At 29.8% G+C, this 17,089-nt stretch overlaps 1 protein-coding gene across 3 annotated transcripts in view; it reads left to right on the top strand.

The window, feature by feature from the left end:
* The window catches only part of LOC142231626 (coactosin-like protein), a 73,922-nt gene that overhangs the window by 14,405 nt on the left and 42,428 nt on the right, over positions 1 to 17,089 (top strand). The window lies entirely within an intron of this gene.

The raw sequence follows: 17,089 nt of genomic DNA, 5'->3' as shown, positions 1-17,089 counted from the left end.
CACTGAAATCGATGATTTGTCTTTGGCAAAAGAAAAGTGATATATTTATGCAAATTTATGAAGGCAAAGTCAATTATCAAAAACCTTTTTCGAGTGTAATTCCCATTGGGTTCAGTGAATTATCCGAATTTTTTCTGAAAATTGTCGATAGTTTCGGTGCTATCTAAGAGCTTTGCCCAAATAAATTTGACAAACATACTATGCCTCTGTTGGTTAATCTACTCTTGTAGTTTAGGGTGTACAAATACCCCTTGAATTGTAATTTCTATAGAAAATTTGGTGAAACTTTTGTTTCAATAGAAAATTTTGTCAACATTTTATTTCTATAGAAAATTTTGTCAACATTTTATTTCTATAGAAAATTTTGTCTACATTTTATTTCTATAGAAAATTTATTCACAATTTTTTTTGCTATAGAAAATTTTTTCAAAATTTTTATTTCTACAAAAATTTATTCAAAATTTTATTTCCACAGAAAATTTTGTCAAAGTATTATTTCTATAGAAAATTTTGTCAAAATTTTATTTCTATAGAACATTTTCTCAACATTTTGTTTCTATACGGAATTTTCTCAAAATTTTATTTCTCTGGAAAATTTTGTGAAAGTACTATTGCTACAAAAAATTTTGTCAAAATTTTATTTCTATACAAAATTTTGTCAATTATTTTTTATAGAAAATTTTCTCAACATTTTATTTCTATAAAAAATTATGTCAAGTTTTTATTTCTAATGAAAATTTTGTTAAAATTTTATTTCTATAGAAAATTTTGTCACAATTTTATTTCTATAAAAAATTTTGTAAACATTTTATTTCTATAGAAAGGTTTCTCTAATTTTTTTAGAAAATTGTATTTCTGTAGAAAATTTTGTAAACGTATTACTGCTATACAAATTTTGTCAAAATTTTATTTCTATAGATAATTTTGTCAACATTTTATTTCTATATGAAATTTTATTTCTATAGAAAAGTTTGTCATAATTTTATTTCTATAGAAAATTTTGTCAAAATTTCATTTCTAAAGAAAATTTTGTCAAAATTTTATTTCAATAGAAAATTTGTCACAATTTTATTTATATCGAAAATTTTGTAAAAATTTCACTTCTATAGAAAATTTTGTCAAAATTTCATTTCTATAGAAAATTTGGTCAAAACTTCAATTCTATTGAAAATTTTGTGAAAGTACATTGCTATCGAAAATTTTGCCAAAATTTCATTTCTATAGAAAATTTTTTCAACATATTATTTCTATACGGCATTTTGTCAACTTTTTTTAATAGAAAATTTTCTCAAACTTTTATTTCTATAGAAAATTTCCTCAACATTTTATTTCTATAGGAAATTATGTAAAAATTTAATTTCTATACGAAATTATGTCAAAATTTAATTTCTAAAGAAAATTTTGTCAAAATATTATTTCTATAGAGAATTTTGTCAAAATTTTATTTCAATAGAAAATTTGTCACAATTTTATTTATATCGAAAATTTTGTAAAAATTTCATTTCTATAAAAAATTTTGTCCAAATTTCACTTCTATAGAAAATTTGGTCAAAACTTCAATTCTATTGAAAATTTTTTGAAAGTACATTGCTATAGAAAATTTTGTCAAAATTTCATTTCTATAGAAAATTTTTTCAACATTTTATTTCTATACGGCATTTTGTCAAATTTTTTTTTTATAGAAAATTTTCTCAAACTTTTATTTCTATAGAAAATTTCCTCAACATTTTATTTCTATAGGAAATTATGAAAAATTTAATTTCTATACGAAATTATGTCAAAATTTAATTTCTATATAATTTGTCAAACTATTATTTCTATAGAAAATTTTGTCAAAATTTTATTTTAATAGAAAATTTGTCACAATTTTATTTATATCGAAAATTTTGTAAAAATTTCATTTCTATAAAAATTTTTGTCAAAATTTCATTTCTATAGAAAATTTTCTCAACAGTTTATTTCTATACGGAAATTTGTCAAAATTTTATTTTTTATAGAAAATTTTCTCAAACTTTTATTTCTATAGAAAATTTTCTTAAAATTGTATTTCATTAGGAAATTATGTCAACGTTTTATTTCTAATGAAAATTTTTTCAAAATTTTATTTCTATAGAAAATTTTCTCAAAACTTTATTTTTTTGTTGTTGTTTTTTATTTCAGCTTAAAGCCATGCATTGACTAAACTTCAAGTGTATCTTAACCAAAAGAGGAAAAGACTGTTTGTCAAATTTATTTGGGCAAAGCCCTATAGACTGCAAGATGGTTGGATGGACGCACGTTTCGGAATTACCACATTCCTCATCAGCATCCTCTACTTGCAGCAAAACTATCAACCAATTATCAGAATAAATTCAGGCAGTTCATTAAACCCAACAATGAACCACCCTTGAACCTTCCGAAAAAAGGTTGTACATGATAGATGATATTTTTTTATAGAAAATTTACTCAAACTTTTATTTCTATAGAAAAGTTCCTCAAAATTTCATTTCTATAGGGAATTTGGTCATTATTTTATGTTTATAGAGAATTTTGTCAAAATTTTATTTCTATAGAACATTTTGTCAAAATTTTATTTCTATAGAAAGGTATCTTTAATTTTTTTAGAAAATTTTATTTTTGTGAAAATTTTATTTCTGTAGAAAATTTTGTGATGTTTTACTGCTATAAAAAAATTTTGTCAACATTTTTATAGAAAATTTTGTTAAAATTTTATTTCTATAGAAAAATTTGTCAAAATTTTATTTCTATAGAAAATTTTTGAAAATTTTATTTCTATAGAAAATTTTGTTAAAATTTTATTTCTATAGAAAACTTTGTCAAAATTTTATTTCTATAGGGAATTTTGTCAAAATTTTATTTCTATAAAAAAAATTTTGTCAACATTTTATGTCTATAGAAAGTTTTCTTAAAATTTTGTTTCTATAGAAAATTGTGTAAAATTTTCTTTCCATAGAAAATTTTCTCAAAATTTTATTTCTATAGAAAATTTTGTTCAACATTTTATTTCTATAGAAAATTGTGTCAAAATTTTATTTCTATAGAAAGGTTTCTCTATTTTTTTTAGAAAATTTTGTTTCTGTAGAAAATTTTGTGAAAGTACTATTGCTATAGAAAATTTTGTCAAAATTTTATTTCTGTAGAAGATTTTGTCAAAATTTTATTTCTATAGAAAATTTTGTCATAATTTTATTTCTATAGAAAACTGAGTCAATTTTTTTTATATATTTTTATAAGGAAAATTATGTCAAAATTTTATTTCTATAGAAAACTGTGTCAAAATTTTTTTCTCTAATTTTTTTTAGAAAATTTGCAGAAAATTTTGTGAGAGTACTATTGCTATAGAAAATTTTGTCAAAATTTTATTTCATTTTGTCAACAGTTTATTTCTATAGAAAATTTTGTCAAAATTTTACTTCTATAGAAAAATTTTTACATAATTTTATTTCTATAGAAAATTTTGTAAAAATTTTATTTCTATAAAAAATGTTGTCAACATTTTATTTCTTTAGATATTTTGTCAATTTTTTTTCTATAGAAAATTTTGTAAAAGTTTTATTTCTATAGAAAAATTTGTGAAAATTTTATTTCCATAGGAAATTTTGTCAATTTTTTTTTCTAATAAAAATTTTGTCAAAATTTTGTTTCTATAGAAAATTTTGTCACAATTTTATTTCCATTGAAAATTTTGTCGAAATTTTATTTCTATAGAAATTTTTTTCAAAATTTTATTTCTATAGAAAATTTTATTTCCATAGAAAATTTGGTCAAAATTTTATTTTCTTAGGAAATTTTGTCAATTTTTTTCTAACGATTTTTTTTTTCAAAATGTTATTTCTAATAAAACTTTTGTCACAATTTTGTTTCTATAAAAATTTTTGTCAAAATTTTGTTTCTATAAAAATTTTTGTCAAAATTTTATTTCCATTGAAAATTTTGTCAAAATTTTATTTCCATTGAAAATTTTGTCAAAATTTTATTTCTGTAGAAAATTTTATCAAAATTTTATTACTATAGAAAATTTTGTCAAAATTTTATTTCTATAGAAAATTTTGTCAAAATTTTATTTCTATAGAAAATTTTGTCAATATTTTATTTGTATAGAAATATTTGTCAACATTTTATTTCTAAAGAAAAATTTTCTCAAAATTTTATTCTTATAGAAAATTTTGCCAAAATTATATTTCTATAGAAAATTTTGTCAAAATTTCAATACTGGGGGTATTTTGTCAAAATTGTATCTCTATAGAAATTTTTCTCAAAATTTTATTAATACTTTTAATTTTTTTTTAACATTTTATTACTATAGAACATTTTGTCAATGTTTTATTTCTATAGAAATTTTGTCAAAATTTTATTTCTATAAAAAATTTTGTCAAAATGTTGTTTATTTAGAATATTTTGTAAAAATTTTATTTCTATAGAAAATTTTGTAAAAGTTTTATTTCTATAGAAAATTTTCTCAAAAATTTATTTCTATAGAAAAATTTTGTCAAAATTTTATTCCTATAGAAAATTTTGTCAAAATTTCAATACTGGAGGTCTTTTGTCAAAATTTTATCTCTATAGAAATTTTGCTCAAAATTTTATTAATATTTTTAATTTTTCTCAACATTTTATTACTATAGAAAATTTTGTCAATGTTTTATTTCTAAAGAAAATTATGTCAAAATTTTATTTCTATAGAACATTTTGTCAGAATTTTATTTCTATGGAAAATGATGTCAAAACTTTTTCTATAAAAAATTTTGTCAAAATTTGTTAAAATTTTATTTCTATAGAAAATGTTGTCAAAAAGTTATTTATTTAGAAAATTTTGTCAAAATTTTATTTCTACAGATTTTTGGAATATCTTTACCCAGCAAAAAAATTTGGAAGTTCTTACAAAGGCACAGCTCTAAAAGTACTTCCAGAAGATGCACTCCCAATGATGTTCTTTATTTGAACTACCCAGGAAGTTCTTTTAATTCAAGTTTTTATAACTTGATTTGTTCATACTTTAAATGGGTAATTTCATTTTTTTTCTTTCAAATAGATTAAAAACAGAGTAAGAATTCATAAAATGGTACAAATAAATTAAATTTTGTCGAAAAAATGCTAAATCCAATCCGAAAAAATTGTGATTTTTGAAAATATTTGAGGTCAAACGTTTCCGACGTTAAAATCCATTAAAAATTATAAAACATTATAAAAATTATTTATTTGCTAAAATATCACAGAATTTTTTAATTTACATCCAAAACATTGAATTCGGATCACACCTAGCAAGTGATGCAAATTCAGTGCAACGGCTGTTGAAATGGAGGACTTCCATCCTATGACAAGCCCATGTTAAATTCATCGCTTCGGCGTCAATTTTGCACCACTTCCGGATCCAAAAAGAACATTTTCATTACTTTTTTGGCGACGCTTTTTTTGCTGGGTAGTTGTAGAGGAATGTTTTGTGAACAAATGGTTGTGTACCACTCAGAATTGAATGTTCTAGTGGTACGATTGCAACATTTCCAGTTTTTTTGCCAACGTTTACTAGGATTTGTGTGAAAACCCTTTCCTGGATTTGGCACATCTTGAAACAACCATACAGTCGACTGCTATTTACTTTCGGGTTCATACGCGTAAATCCACGATTCATAACCTGTCACGATGTCATAGACATTTTTGGAAGCATTGCTATTGGAACATTTCTCTCGACCATTGTTAAAAAAAATCATAATTTGAAGAAAAACATACGAATTTTAAGATAGGCGCATTTTTGGTAAAACTTTAAGAAATTCTGAACTATTTGGTGGGTGCCACGAATTTAGTAAATCTTTATGCTTCGTTTGTGTATAATTTATTCTACTTTTTAGTTCATTTAACTAACGCAAACAATTAGTCAAGGAAAATTTCTTAATACATAATAAATCCCTGGACTAAAATAGGATTAAATTGGCTTTAGTGCTTTTTTTTTTTTTTTTTTTTTGAGTGTAGAGACACCCGATTTGTTTTTTCTTTTCTTTTAAAACATAAAAAAAATAGAGAGAGACCCCACATTTCAGACCTCAAAAACGGCATCCCTATATATGCTGCTGCCTGCATTTGCTACATTTTGACTGCCTCACAATTTCTAGCCCCACTGATAGATGCATTCGACATGGAAATGAAGAATAGGAATAAAGTGCATATATAGATTTTCTCTACGATTTTCTATTTGAATACCCATGTCATTCATTACTGTAACCACTTGGCTGGCCAATGTATTTGAAACGAAGATCTCATTTCAAAGCATTGTTCATGTGGATCGCTGGTAGTAAGTAATGCCATGCCATATTATAGGCTAAAATTAGCTACACACTCCACTTTGGTATGAACATTTCTCTTCATCTGGCACTTCATTCCTACTTCAATGTTCTTTTCTCATACTCTTTAGGTTTTTATCTTTTATTTTTCTTCATTATTTAAAAAAAAATGGTTTTATTTTATCGTTAGTTTTTTTGTTGTCATTCTCTACACACTTCTAGAACTTTATGAGCGGGGGGTGACATGTTGCTTTTATTGGGAGTGTAACGCACTCATTTTTATTTTTAAAAATAATTTAAAAAACAACTAAAAAAACTCCACTTTTTTGTGTTCTTATCAACTTGTCTTCCTCTGATGTAACTAAAAAATTCTTTCAAGTGTTTTAATGGATTTTTTTTGAGAACATTTTGGGACAAGCCTAATTAGGTGCGTGACTAGACCCCATTTGTTTGCAATTTCCACTATCGTTAGTGAACAACCATGAGGAAATGAATACTTGAGAAATGAATCAGCAATTTTTTATGAAGATCTTTTTTTTTATAAATGGAGTTATTTGAGAACTTTTAATACGAGTCTTTGACATAGTGGTGATAACAGGAATATTTTAAATATAAACATTTATTTGAAGATATCCGGAATAAACTTCTTCATATCTTGTGATATAAGTAGGATGTGGGTAATAATTTGCTTAATTGGGACACGGAATAATACAGGTGTTACCTGTAACAAAGATCTTCAAATATTTCGAACCATGATTCCTCTTCAAGACCTTAGAGATACAGACCTTGGACATCAGAGGATGTGTAGGTTAAATACCTTCCTATATCCACCCCATATGTAGGAAGGTATTTTACCCTCCGGATCCTCTGATGGATGCATTATATGTTAATGCAAAAAAGTAAAGCGATACATTTTTTAAATTTTGTTGATCAAAAGTAATTCCTCTTTCCCATTTAAGTTTTGCATACTTGATACTAAATACATTTGAACCACGTTTCCTGGTCAAGACCGTAAAGATGCAGGCCTTGGCCATAAGAGAATGGGTAAATATCTGGCTTATATGTAACCAGCAAACAAATTTGCAAGTTCTTCTAAAGACACAACTTAAAAAGCATAAAAAACATAAAAATTGTTAATTTAGCAACATATGCCAAGATTTTTTAATTCACATCCAAAACACTGAATTCGGATCACACCATAAGAAGTAATGCACTGAATTTGCATTTTGCTGTTGAAATGGTGAACATCCGTCCTATCACAAGCCCATGTCAAATTCATCGCTTCTGCGCCAATTTTACACCACTTCCGGATCCAAGAAGAACAAATTCACTGCTTTTTGGCGACGCTTTTTTTGCTGGGTAACCCAGAAAAAAAAGAGCTTCCAAAAAGTAGTTTGGATCCCCAATCTGTGATCCAGAAGTAGTGCAAACTTGGATCATCTCCAATGAATTTTACACGGGCTTGTCATAGGACGGAAGTACTCCCTTTTTGGATCCTTTGCATTGCTTTAGAAGTTGTGCCCTGGAAGTTAATTTGAATGAAGAAATTTAAAAAGCGAAAAAAAAAATTTTTTATTGTCAACCAAATTCACTTTTTTTCATCCATATGTTTTATTACACAATTATTTTCCTATTATCTAATTTTTACAAATTGAAAAACCTTTTCGCTCCGACCAGGGATTGAACCTGGGTTTGCTGGCACCATAACAGAACGTCTTAGCACACTCAGCCATAAACGCCATTGAACATAAAGCGTCGAAAGGTCGATTCAAATGTTTGTGATATGATCGTAATACGACACCAAGGAATAAGATTCTTCTCGAGATGTTCTTTATTAGTATGAACGAAAAAATAAGAAACGCAGGTTCAAATCTCACCAGCGGCAATTTTTTTTATCAAATACTTTTCTAAAAAATTATTTTTTTTATGTTATGCATCGTTTTTATTTTTTATTTTTGGCCTATATTTTCGTATACATATATATTTTTTGCATTAAAAATCAACAAAAAAATTAAAAATTCTCGTAATTTGCAAAACTTTCTCAAAAGAACTTCCATGGAAGCGAAAAAGTCAAACGGCACAGGTTCAAATCCCAGCGGGGATGAATTTTTTTTATTATTTTTTTTTTATTAATTTTCTATTTTTTTATTAATTTTCTATTTTTTTTGTAAAATTTAATTGTCCAAAATTTGCACCTAAAATAGCCTGATTGCGTTCTTTCTAATACTTTTCCACAAGGACTGCATCGGAAGTGGAAAAAAATCATTGGGGGATCCCACGATGCGCTTTAGAAGAAATGTTTATGGACTTGTCCAAAAGACTGCATCGGAAGTTGAAAAAAAACTCAATGGGGGATTCTGGGATGGACTTTAAAAGAAATGTTTGTGGAACAACTTCCATTTTTTTTTTTTGCTGGGTATGCAATCAAGTAAAGCGATACATTTGTCAGAGATGTAATATGATCACCTCCTAGAGCAAAATGTTATTTTTGAACGGTGAATATGTAACATGTTTATCGCAACTATATTATTTTCGTGGACATTTTATTTTAAGTTTGGCGAGAAAACAACATTTTTGGGGCAAACATGTTCCCATGTAAAACTAACATTTTGCTCCAGGAGTTGATCATATTTCTCATACCACTGCATCGTAGATTTTGATCAAATCTGACCTTCACTTTTCCGATCAGTTAAGTGTTGTTAACGGCTTTTTTCGTCCACTTTTTGGATGTGATACAAAATTGCCAATATCACGATAAGGAGGAATGGTACGAGAAGCAAATATAAAGCGATCACACTATCACGCTTGAATTCCATTACGAATAACTTAATTTCTGAATGTAATAGACCAAAATGCTTCTATTAGCTTGTAAACAAACAAAATAAGCTGTCACTGGAATAAATCTGTCAGCTTTTACACCTGAAGTCAGCTGTCAATTTTCTAAATTTATTGAAGATTTTAGTACTCTCATGTCATAGAAATAAACTTTCCAAGATTCTGAAGACGACATTTTCTTAGTCCTTAATTTTTCATGGACGTGCCTACTGTTTAATTGCGATTTAAATTCTTTTATTAGACATACCTTAATATGAACCCATATTCCTTTGTCGAGACATGAAGACTTTTGTAGTGCCTCTTAGATGCCTATTCCCCTAAACGTAAGCTTTACGATCTGACTAAACATAAACAGTAAAATATGTCGTCCATGGACATCACCCAATTTTCCACAGGATAGCTTGAATCTTCACCATCGAAGGTTTCCACAACGTCTTCCAATTCGTTACATGAGAGTGTGCGACTTTTTTCCATATACAGTGACAAACATAAGTATTGATACACCAAACAATTTTAATAATAACACCGTGTTAAAAGTGATGTGAAGCTACTTTAAATTAAAAAAAAAATTAATTCGGATTGTAACTGCATTAAGTATCTAGATCATATTTTATTTTAGCATTTTTTGTTTTGTTTTTTAAAGTATTAAAGTAAAAAACGCAAAATTTTTTATGAACAAAATTATTAGCACAGGTATGTTCACATCGGACCATAATTATATATAGCCCCCATATAAACCGATCCCCAGATTTGGGTTGCGGAGGCTCAAAGAGAAACAAATTTCATCCGATCCGGTTGAAATTTGGAACATGGTTTTAGTATATGGTCTCTAACAACCGTGCCAGAATTGGTCCATATCGGTCTATAATTATATATAGCCCCCATATAAACCGTTCTCCAGACTTGACCTCCGGAGCCTCTTGGAGGAGCAAAATTCATCCGATCCGGTTCAAATGTGGAACGTGGTGTTAGTATATGGAAGCTAACAACCATTCCAAAATTGGTCCATATCGGTCTATAGTTATATATAGCCGATCCCCAATCACACAAAAATTGGTCCATATCGGTTCATAATAATGGTTGCCACTCGAGTCAAAAATAATCTACGAAAATTTTATTTCTATAAAAAAAATTTGTCAAAATTTTATTTCTATAGGAAATTTTGTTAAAATTTTATTTCTATAAAAAATTTTGTCAAACTGAATTATATACGTATTTAATCGGTCTTTTTTAGTGTAATATATACCACGTATGGACTTACTTCTAATTTAGAAGACGGTGTTAGGAGGTTTTAAGATACCTTGCCATCAACAAGTGTTACCGCAACCCAAGTAAATTTTTCGATTCTGGATGGCAGTGTTTAGAAGAAGTTTCTACGCAATCCATGGTGGAGGGTACCTAAGCTTCGGCCTGTCCGAACTTACGGCCGTATATACTTGTTTTATGTTATCTGTAAATACATTCCCCCATTCTTCAATTAATATTTCATCAAAATTGGATAATAATAGAGACCGGAATACGGCGAACAACAAATACATGAACAGACGGACGGACGCCAAGGGCTAAACTGACCCAGGAGGTGATTCTGAGTTAATCGGTATGTTTTTGATGGCGTCTTAAATCAATATTTCTGGTAGGCACTTTTTTGCAGATACTATGTGGTTTAGGGTATAATGAAGTGCTGAGCCAATACTTAAATGTGACAATGTATATTCGTTGGATATTTTCCAAAGCTGGTTCCTGAATATTTCTATTTTCCATATTTCCATCAATTGCCTCGTCTGTGATGCGAAATTTCATCAAAGCCTTCGACCCAGCGGATGACTCTTTACGCTTTTCTAATTATTCTCTCAATTGTGATAAACTCATCCACGGATGAGTTTGTCACAATTGATAAATTGATGAATCTGGAAGCTGGCTTTTCCCGGCTTCCTGATTCATCATATTCTTCCTTCAGTCGTCTTTATTGGTCTTTAATCTTCTTTTGATTTTTGTTTTTCTTCTGGCTGAGTCCCAAAGAATGAGATTTGGTTATATTAAAAATAGTTCTTTATTAGAATGTATTCATAAAAAACTAAAAAGAAAATTATGTGCTTATTCTTTTTGTTCTTTATTTGGCCAACCTTGTATGATTTTTTGTTATTATTTAATTTCAGCTATTTAGGCCTAAATTATTTTTGAAATAAAACTAAAATAAATATGAAATAAAAGAGTTTTATTTCAAAAATAATTTAGGCCTAAATAACTAAAATTAAATAATAACAAAAAAAAAGAAAATTATGTACATATGAATAAAAGTTATTTCGAAGCTACTACGTTTCAAAATAGTTCAGATTCAGCAATTGTTTTAACATTAAAATATAATACTCCACACACATATCAGCCACCTTGTAAAAGAGCATTAGGATGACTTTTTACTTCAATAGGAGTAAAAAAAATCATCTCATTTTTTTTTTTTTGATGTCGCCACGTCTAATATTTTTTTCCTTTCACCATGGATTTACTCTTTTTCTGGGGCTATCTGTAATCTTGTGCTGGAATTTGTCTAGCCATCTTAATTACTGGGAAAATTACTCATTATGCACTTTAATTTGTACTAAAATTTTATTTGCATTACCCGTATTTAAGCAATTAATTTTGATTAAATACGAGCAAGAACTATACTAAGACATAAACTACGTATTATGAATAGGAGATGTAATATTATCTATGTAGTAGTATACAAGTCTAGTTTGAATGTGTGAAATGTATAACTTAACCCTTTGATTACCGATGTTATCTACTACAGAGGACAACTGAGCTTGATTTGAAAAGAAATTTAATATTTATATCATATATACAAATTTTATAAAACTATGAGTTATTACACTTTTGAAATAACCATGTCATACTGCATCATTTTTGTAATCTCTGCCCTGCCACAATTAATAACGAAAACGGCAAACATTATCTAAAGTGTGTTATCATGTTGTGCGAACAACGGCTGCAGTCATACATATACTCTCAAATTTATCATCGTCTGTCCTACATAGGCACATACATGCAGGCGTTGTTAGTTAGTCACAAAACAACTTAAAGCAATAAAAAGTAATAATAAAAAAATATTTTTATCTATATTTTTTGTATATATATATAAAATCAGTTCTTTCCCGCTAAATTTTGTTTTTGTTTTTTCTAAAGGCCTAGCAACATTTATCTTTAGGTTTTCATATATTGTAATCTTGCGACAAGTTCTCTTGAATAAAAAAAAGAAGACAACTCATCTAGATAATACTCATCCAACAGGCTTCTCAACTCACTTAACATTGCAATCTTTCATTTCTCCCAATTTACAGTTCATCCGATCTAACAAGCCATATGTAATATGGTTATGTGTGTTTGACTATATGGGGATTAAACACTAGTATCTCTCTCTCTCTCTCTCTTCATTCTAAATGTATCTCTTTTAGCCGATGCTCTATGAGTTCAAGTATCACATGACACTTTCCTCTTATTGACTGTTATATTACGCTAATATAAATGCGTATACATAATAGTTGTTATTGTTGCTACGCATAAGTGTTTGTTGTCCCCTTTTTTTCTTGTTTGCTTTGCTTCTCTTGTGGTTTTGATTTATTATAAGAATGTAATAGCAATGACACTTTATAATCAAATGCAAAAAACAATGGAACTTGATGTAGTTCATGTTTGTGCAATGGTTAAGTTGTTGCAATTAATAAAATGTGAGTTTCATATCACCATACTAAGGCATATCACCACATACATACATACATATGTAGTTAGGATGAATTATGTTATGCAGTCAGAATCATAACAGAAGCAAATAAATTTGAGATAGGAATGCCAAGCAGATTTTTAATTTAATTTATATATAAAGAAGTTGAAGATGTTTGTGTATATTTTTTTGAGCCTCAATGTCTGATATTTATTTCCTATTTGAAAAATTATAAGCTGCTACCCGCTGATTCATCTTTCTATTTGACTGCTATTTAGTTTGCTTTCAGTGTAACTTGAATTCACTGACTATTCTTTTGGAATTTGTTGTTTTACAACTTGATTATATTTGAAGACACCAGACTACATGTATAAGTAAATAATTTAAATAAAATATTTTGTCTAAGCCAGATAATTATTAAGTCAGACAGCATAGCGAATTTAATTACAAGACAAAAATAAATTTCAATTGAATAAGTGAAATTTGGAGAGTTTTATTTCATTAAATTAAAGTTGATATTACCAAAGACTCCGAATCACTCTGTCTGGAGCTATTTAAATGACTACCACAAATAAACAATAATTAAAATAAACAGATTGCAAGTTTTTTTTTGAATTGTAGAGGAGGTAAACTGACCGGTTAATTACAAGTATGTATGTTTACCATCCGTAGTATAGCCATCAATCTTTGTGCAGTCCATCTGTTTAGTGATAGATCTATAAATTTTAATATCAAATGATTCGTTTTAATCTTTTTAAAATTATCTATTATTATTATTTGAATATCTGTTGGCGAAAATTAATGCACAATTTATATGCAAGACAAAAAAAAACATTTACATGTTTTTACCATTACAAATGTGCCTACATCCAAATGCACTATTCAATGTTGTCTGACCACAGTATTACATTGTGTTTAGGAGTTCACATTTAAATTATAAAGTAATTAAAATAAGATTCATAAAATACAAACTATTTTAGAGGGTAGATTAATAGAAAATTTCAGTCCATTCCATGGAAATATCCCTTCAGTTTTTTTTGTGTCAATTGACCCTTATTTCCAAGCAGTTGGAATTTTATACTGGACATGGCACTGGTTGTATAGCCGGTTGGTAGCCAGTTTTTTAGAACACAATGAACCCATCCCCTAACCGGTTTAAATGTCTCTATCATAGGGTTAATTAACACCTTTCTGGCTCTTTTGCATCTAAAGGGTGATACGGTCAAAATTTGGTCAATATAAACTTGACGTATTTCTTTCAATTTTGCATTTAAAAAACCTGAACACCCCGCATTTTGAAGGTGTGTGTGTGTAGAATGTTGCTCCTATTTTGATTTTGGAATTAACTCTTCAGTTGTCAAAATGCCGTCCAAGCAAGAAGAGCAGCGTATCAAAATTTTGCTCGCGCATCGCGAAAATCCGAGCTACTCGCAGCCACCGTGGTGCAATGGTTAGCATGCCCGCCTTGCATACACAAGGTCGTGGGTTCGATTCCTGCTACGACCGAACACCAAAAAGTTTTTCAGCGGTGGATTATCCCACCTCAGTAATGCTGGTGACATTTCTGAGGGTTTCAAAGCTTCTCTAAGTGGTTTCACTGGAATGTGGAACGCCGTTCGGACTCGGCTATAAAAAGGAGGTCCCTTGTCATTGAGCTTAACATGGAATCGGGCAGCACTCAGTGATAAGAGAGAAGTTCACCACTGTGGTATCACAATGGACTGAATAGTCTAAGTGAGCCTGATACATCGGGCTGCCACATAACCTAACCTAACCTAACCTACTCGCACGCAAAGCTGGCAAAATCGCTAAAAGTTGCCAAATCAACCGTTACAAATGTAATTAAAGTGTTTGGGGAACGTTTGTCGACAGCCAGGAAGTCTGGATCGGGGGGAAATCGAAAACCGGAAGCCGCTGAGACGACAAAGAGAGTTGCCGGTAGTTTCAAGCGAAACCCTAACCTCTCTCTCCGAGATGCCGCAAATTAGCTGGGTGTATCGTCTACAACCGTGCATCGAGCCAAAAAACGAGCCGGACTATCGACTTACAAGAATGTAGTGACTCCAAATCGCGATGATAAACAAAATACGACGGCCAAAGCGCGATCCCGGAGGCTGTACACGACGATGCTGACGAAGTTTGACTGCGTGGTAATGGACGACGAAACCTACGTCAAAGCCGACTACAAGCAGCTTCCGGGACAGGAGTTTTATACGGCAAAAGGAAGGGGAAAGGTAGCAGATATTTTCAAGCACATAAAACTGTCAAAGTTCGCAAAGAAATATCTGGTTTGGCAAGCCATCTGTACCTGTGGCTTGAAAAGCGGCATTTTCATAGCTTCCGGGACTGTCAACCAAGAAATTTACGTGAAAGAGTGTTTGAATAAACGTCTGCTGGCTTTCCTGAAGAAACACGGTTGTTCCGCACTGTTTTGGCCGGATTTGGCATCTTGCCATTACGGTAAAAAGGCCATGGAGTGGTACGCCGCCAACAACGTGCAGGTGGTTCCCAAGGACAAGAACCCTCCCAACACGCCAGAGCTCCGCCCAATTGAGAAATACTGGGCTTTTGTCAAGCGGAACCTAAAGAAGACCAAAAAAACTGCTAAGGACGAGCAGCAGTTCAAGGCAAACTGGCTTTCTGCGGCGAAGAAGGTGGACAAGGTGGCTGTACAAAATCTGATGGCAAGTGTCAAGCGTGAGGCCCGGCAATTCGGAATTGGAAAAGCGAAAGCCTAACTGAATATTTTTCCTGAATTTTATACTAATTTAACTTGAAAAAGAAATTTAATTTGATTTTTTAAATAAACGATTTCACCGATTTACACGCGTTTTCCCTTGACCAAATTTTGACCGTATCACCCTTTATAACAGGGACAGTCTATTTTTAGATATATTTTTTCAGTTATGTTTTCCCTACATTTGTTCATTTTCTACCAGTATCACAGACAATTTAATTGACGTTTCGACGCTATGTGTTCAATGGCGTTTGTGGCTGAGTGTGTTAAGGCGTTCTGTTATGGTGCCAGTAAACCCAGGTCCAAAACCGGAGCGAAAAAGTTTTTCAAATTGTAAAAATTAGATAATAAGAAAATAAAATTAAAAAAAAAAAAACATTGATAAAAATAAAAAGTGAAATTGGTGGGAAAAAATTGTCTATTTGAACTGGTTAATTGATGGGTTTAAAACAACCGGTTAAAGGATTGGTTTGTTGGTATCAATGTGGGGGTCAATTGACCCATCCTATGACAACCCCATGTTAATTTCATCGGTCACCTAACCGATTAAAGTAGCTGTACCGGTTATAAAGGACAAGTAAAACGACCGGTTTGGGACCAGTCCCGAGAACTGAAGGGGTGTTTTTCAATTTATTCGTTTTTATACCCTAAACCAAATAGTGCCAAGGGTATAATAATTTTGATCTGCAAAAAAATTTTCTTCCAGAAATATTGATTTTAGACAGAGTGATTCGGAGACTTTGGTTATAGCAACTTTAATTTAATGCTATAAAACTCTCCAAACTTCACTTATTCTATTGAAGTTTGTTTTTGTCTTGAAATTAAATAAAATATATACCGATCGAATCAGAATCCGCTCCTGAGTCGATGTGGAGAATGGTGTCCATCCGTCTGTATTTGTTGTACGCAGGATTCCAGTCATAATTATTAACCGATTTTAATGAAATTTGGTACAGACTATTTTTTTCAGCATTAGGACGAACGCTGTGAATTTGGAAAAAAATCAGTTCCTATATACATATTTATTAATCGGTTCAATTTCTATTATTTTATTTGTCCTTACTGAGACAAAAATGTTACAAGTTTCCTGTGAAAAAGTAAAATGGTGCTCTTGAAACATGTTTGGAGTGATCATATTCCTTTTCAAACGGAGAGCAAACTGTGTCAATCCGACAACGAATAAATTACACTATGAGTTGTCAAAACAAGAACCAGCGTTCATAAAATGAAAACGTAATGGTTACGAATTTATAAAAAAAAAATCCGCTACCGTGACTCGGATTGTCTGATACATACGCGTTAAAATTCGCCTTAGCACAATCCACCATCGACGAAGTTGCCATAAGAACGTCTAACGAATATTTGACGAAACCGTGAACATAACGTTTTGATTTTTCGTGAACGTTTCAGTTTTGTTTTGTTACCGTCCGTTCACGATTTTGGAACGTAATTTTTTCTATAAGTGAATTTATTTTAATAATATCCCCAAAAATGCTTAGGATTACTAATTCAGTACGGGATGGTTTA

Source organism: Haematobia irritans, chromosome 3 (genome assembly GCF_050003625.1).
Source record: "Haematobia irritans isolate KBUSLIRL chromosome 3, ASM5000362v1, whole genome shotgun sequence".
Lineage (NCBI taxonomy): Eukaryota > Metazoa > Arthropoda > Insecta > Diptera > Muscidae > Haematobia > Haematobia irritans.
The sequence above is the reverse complement of the archived record's forward strand: the minus strand, read 5'-3'. Positions and strand labels throughout refer to the sequence as shown.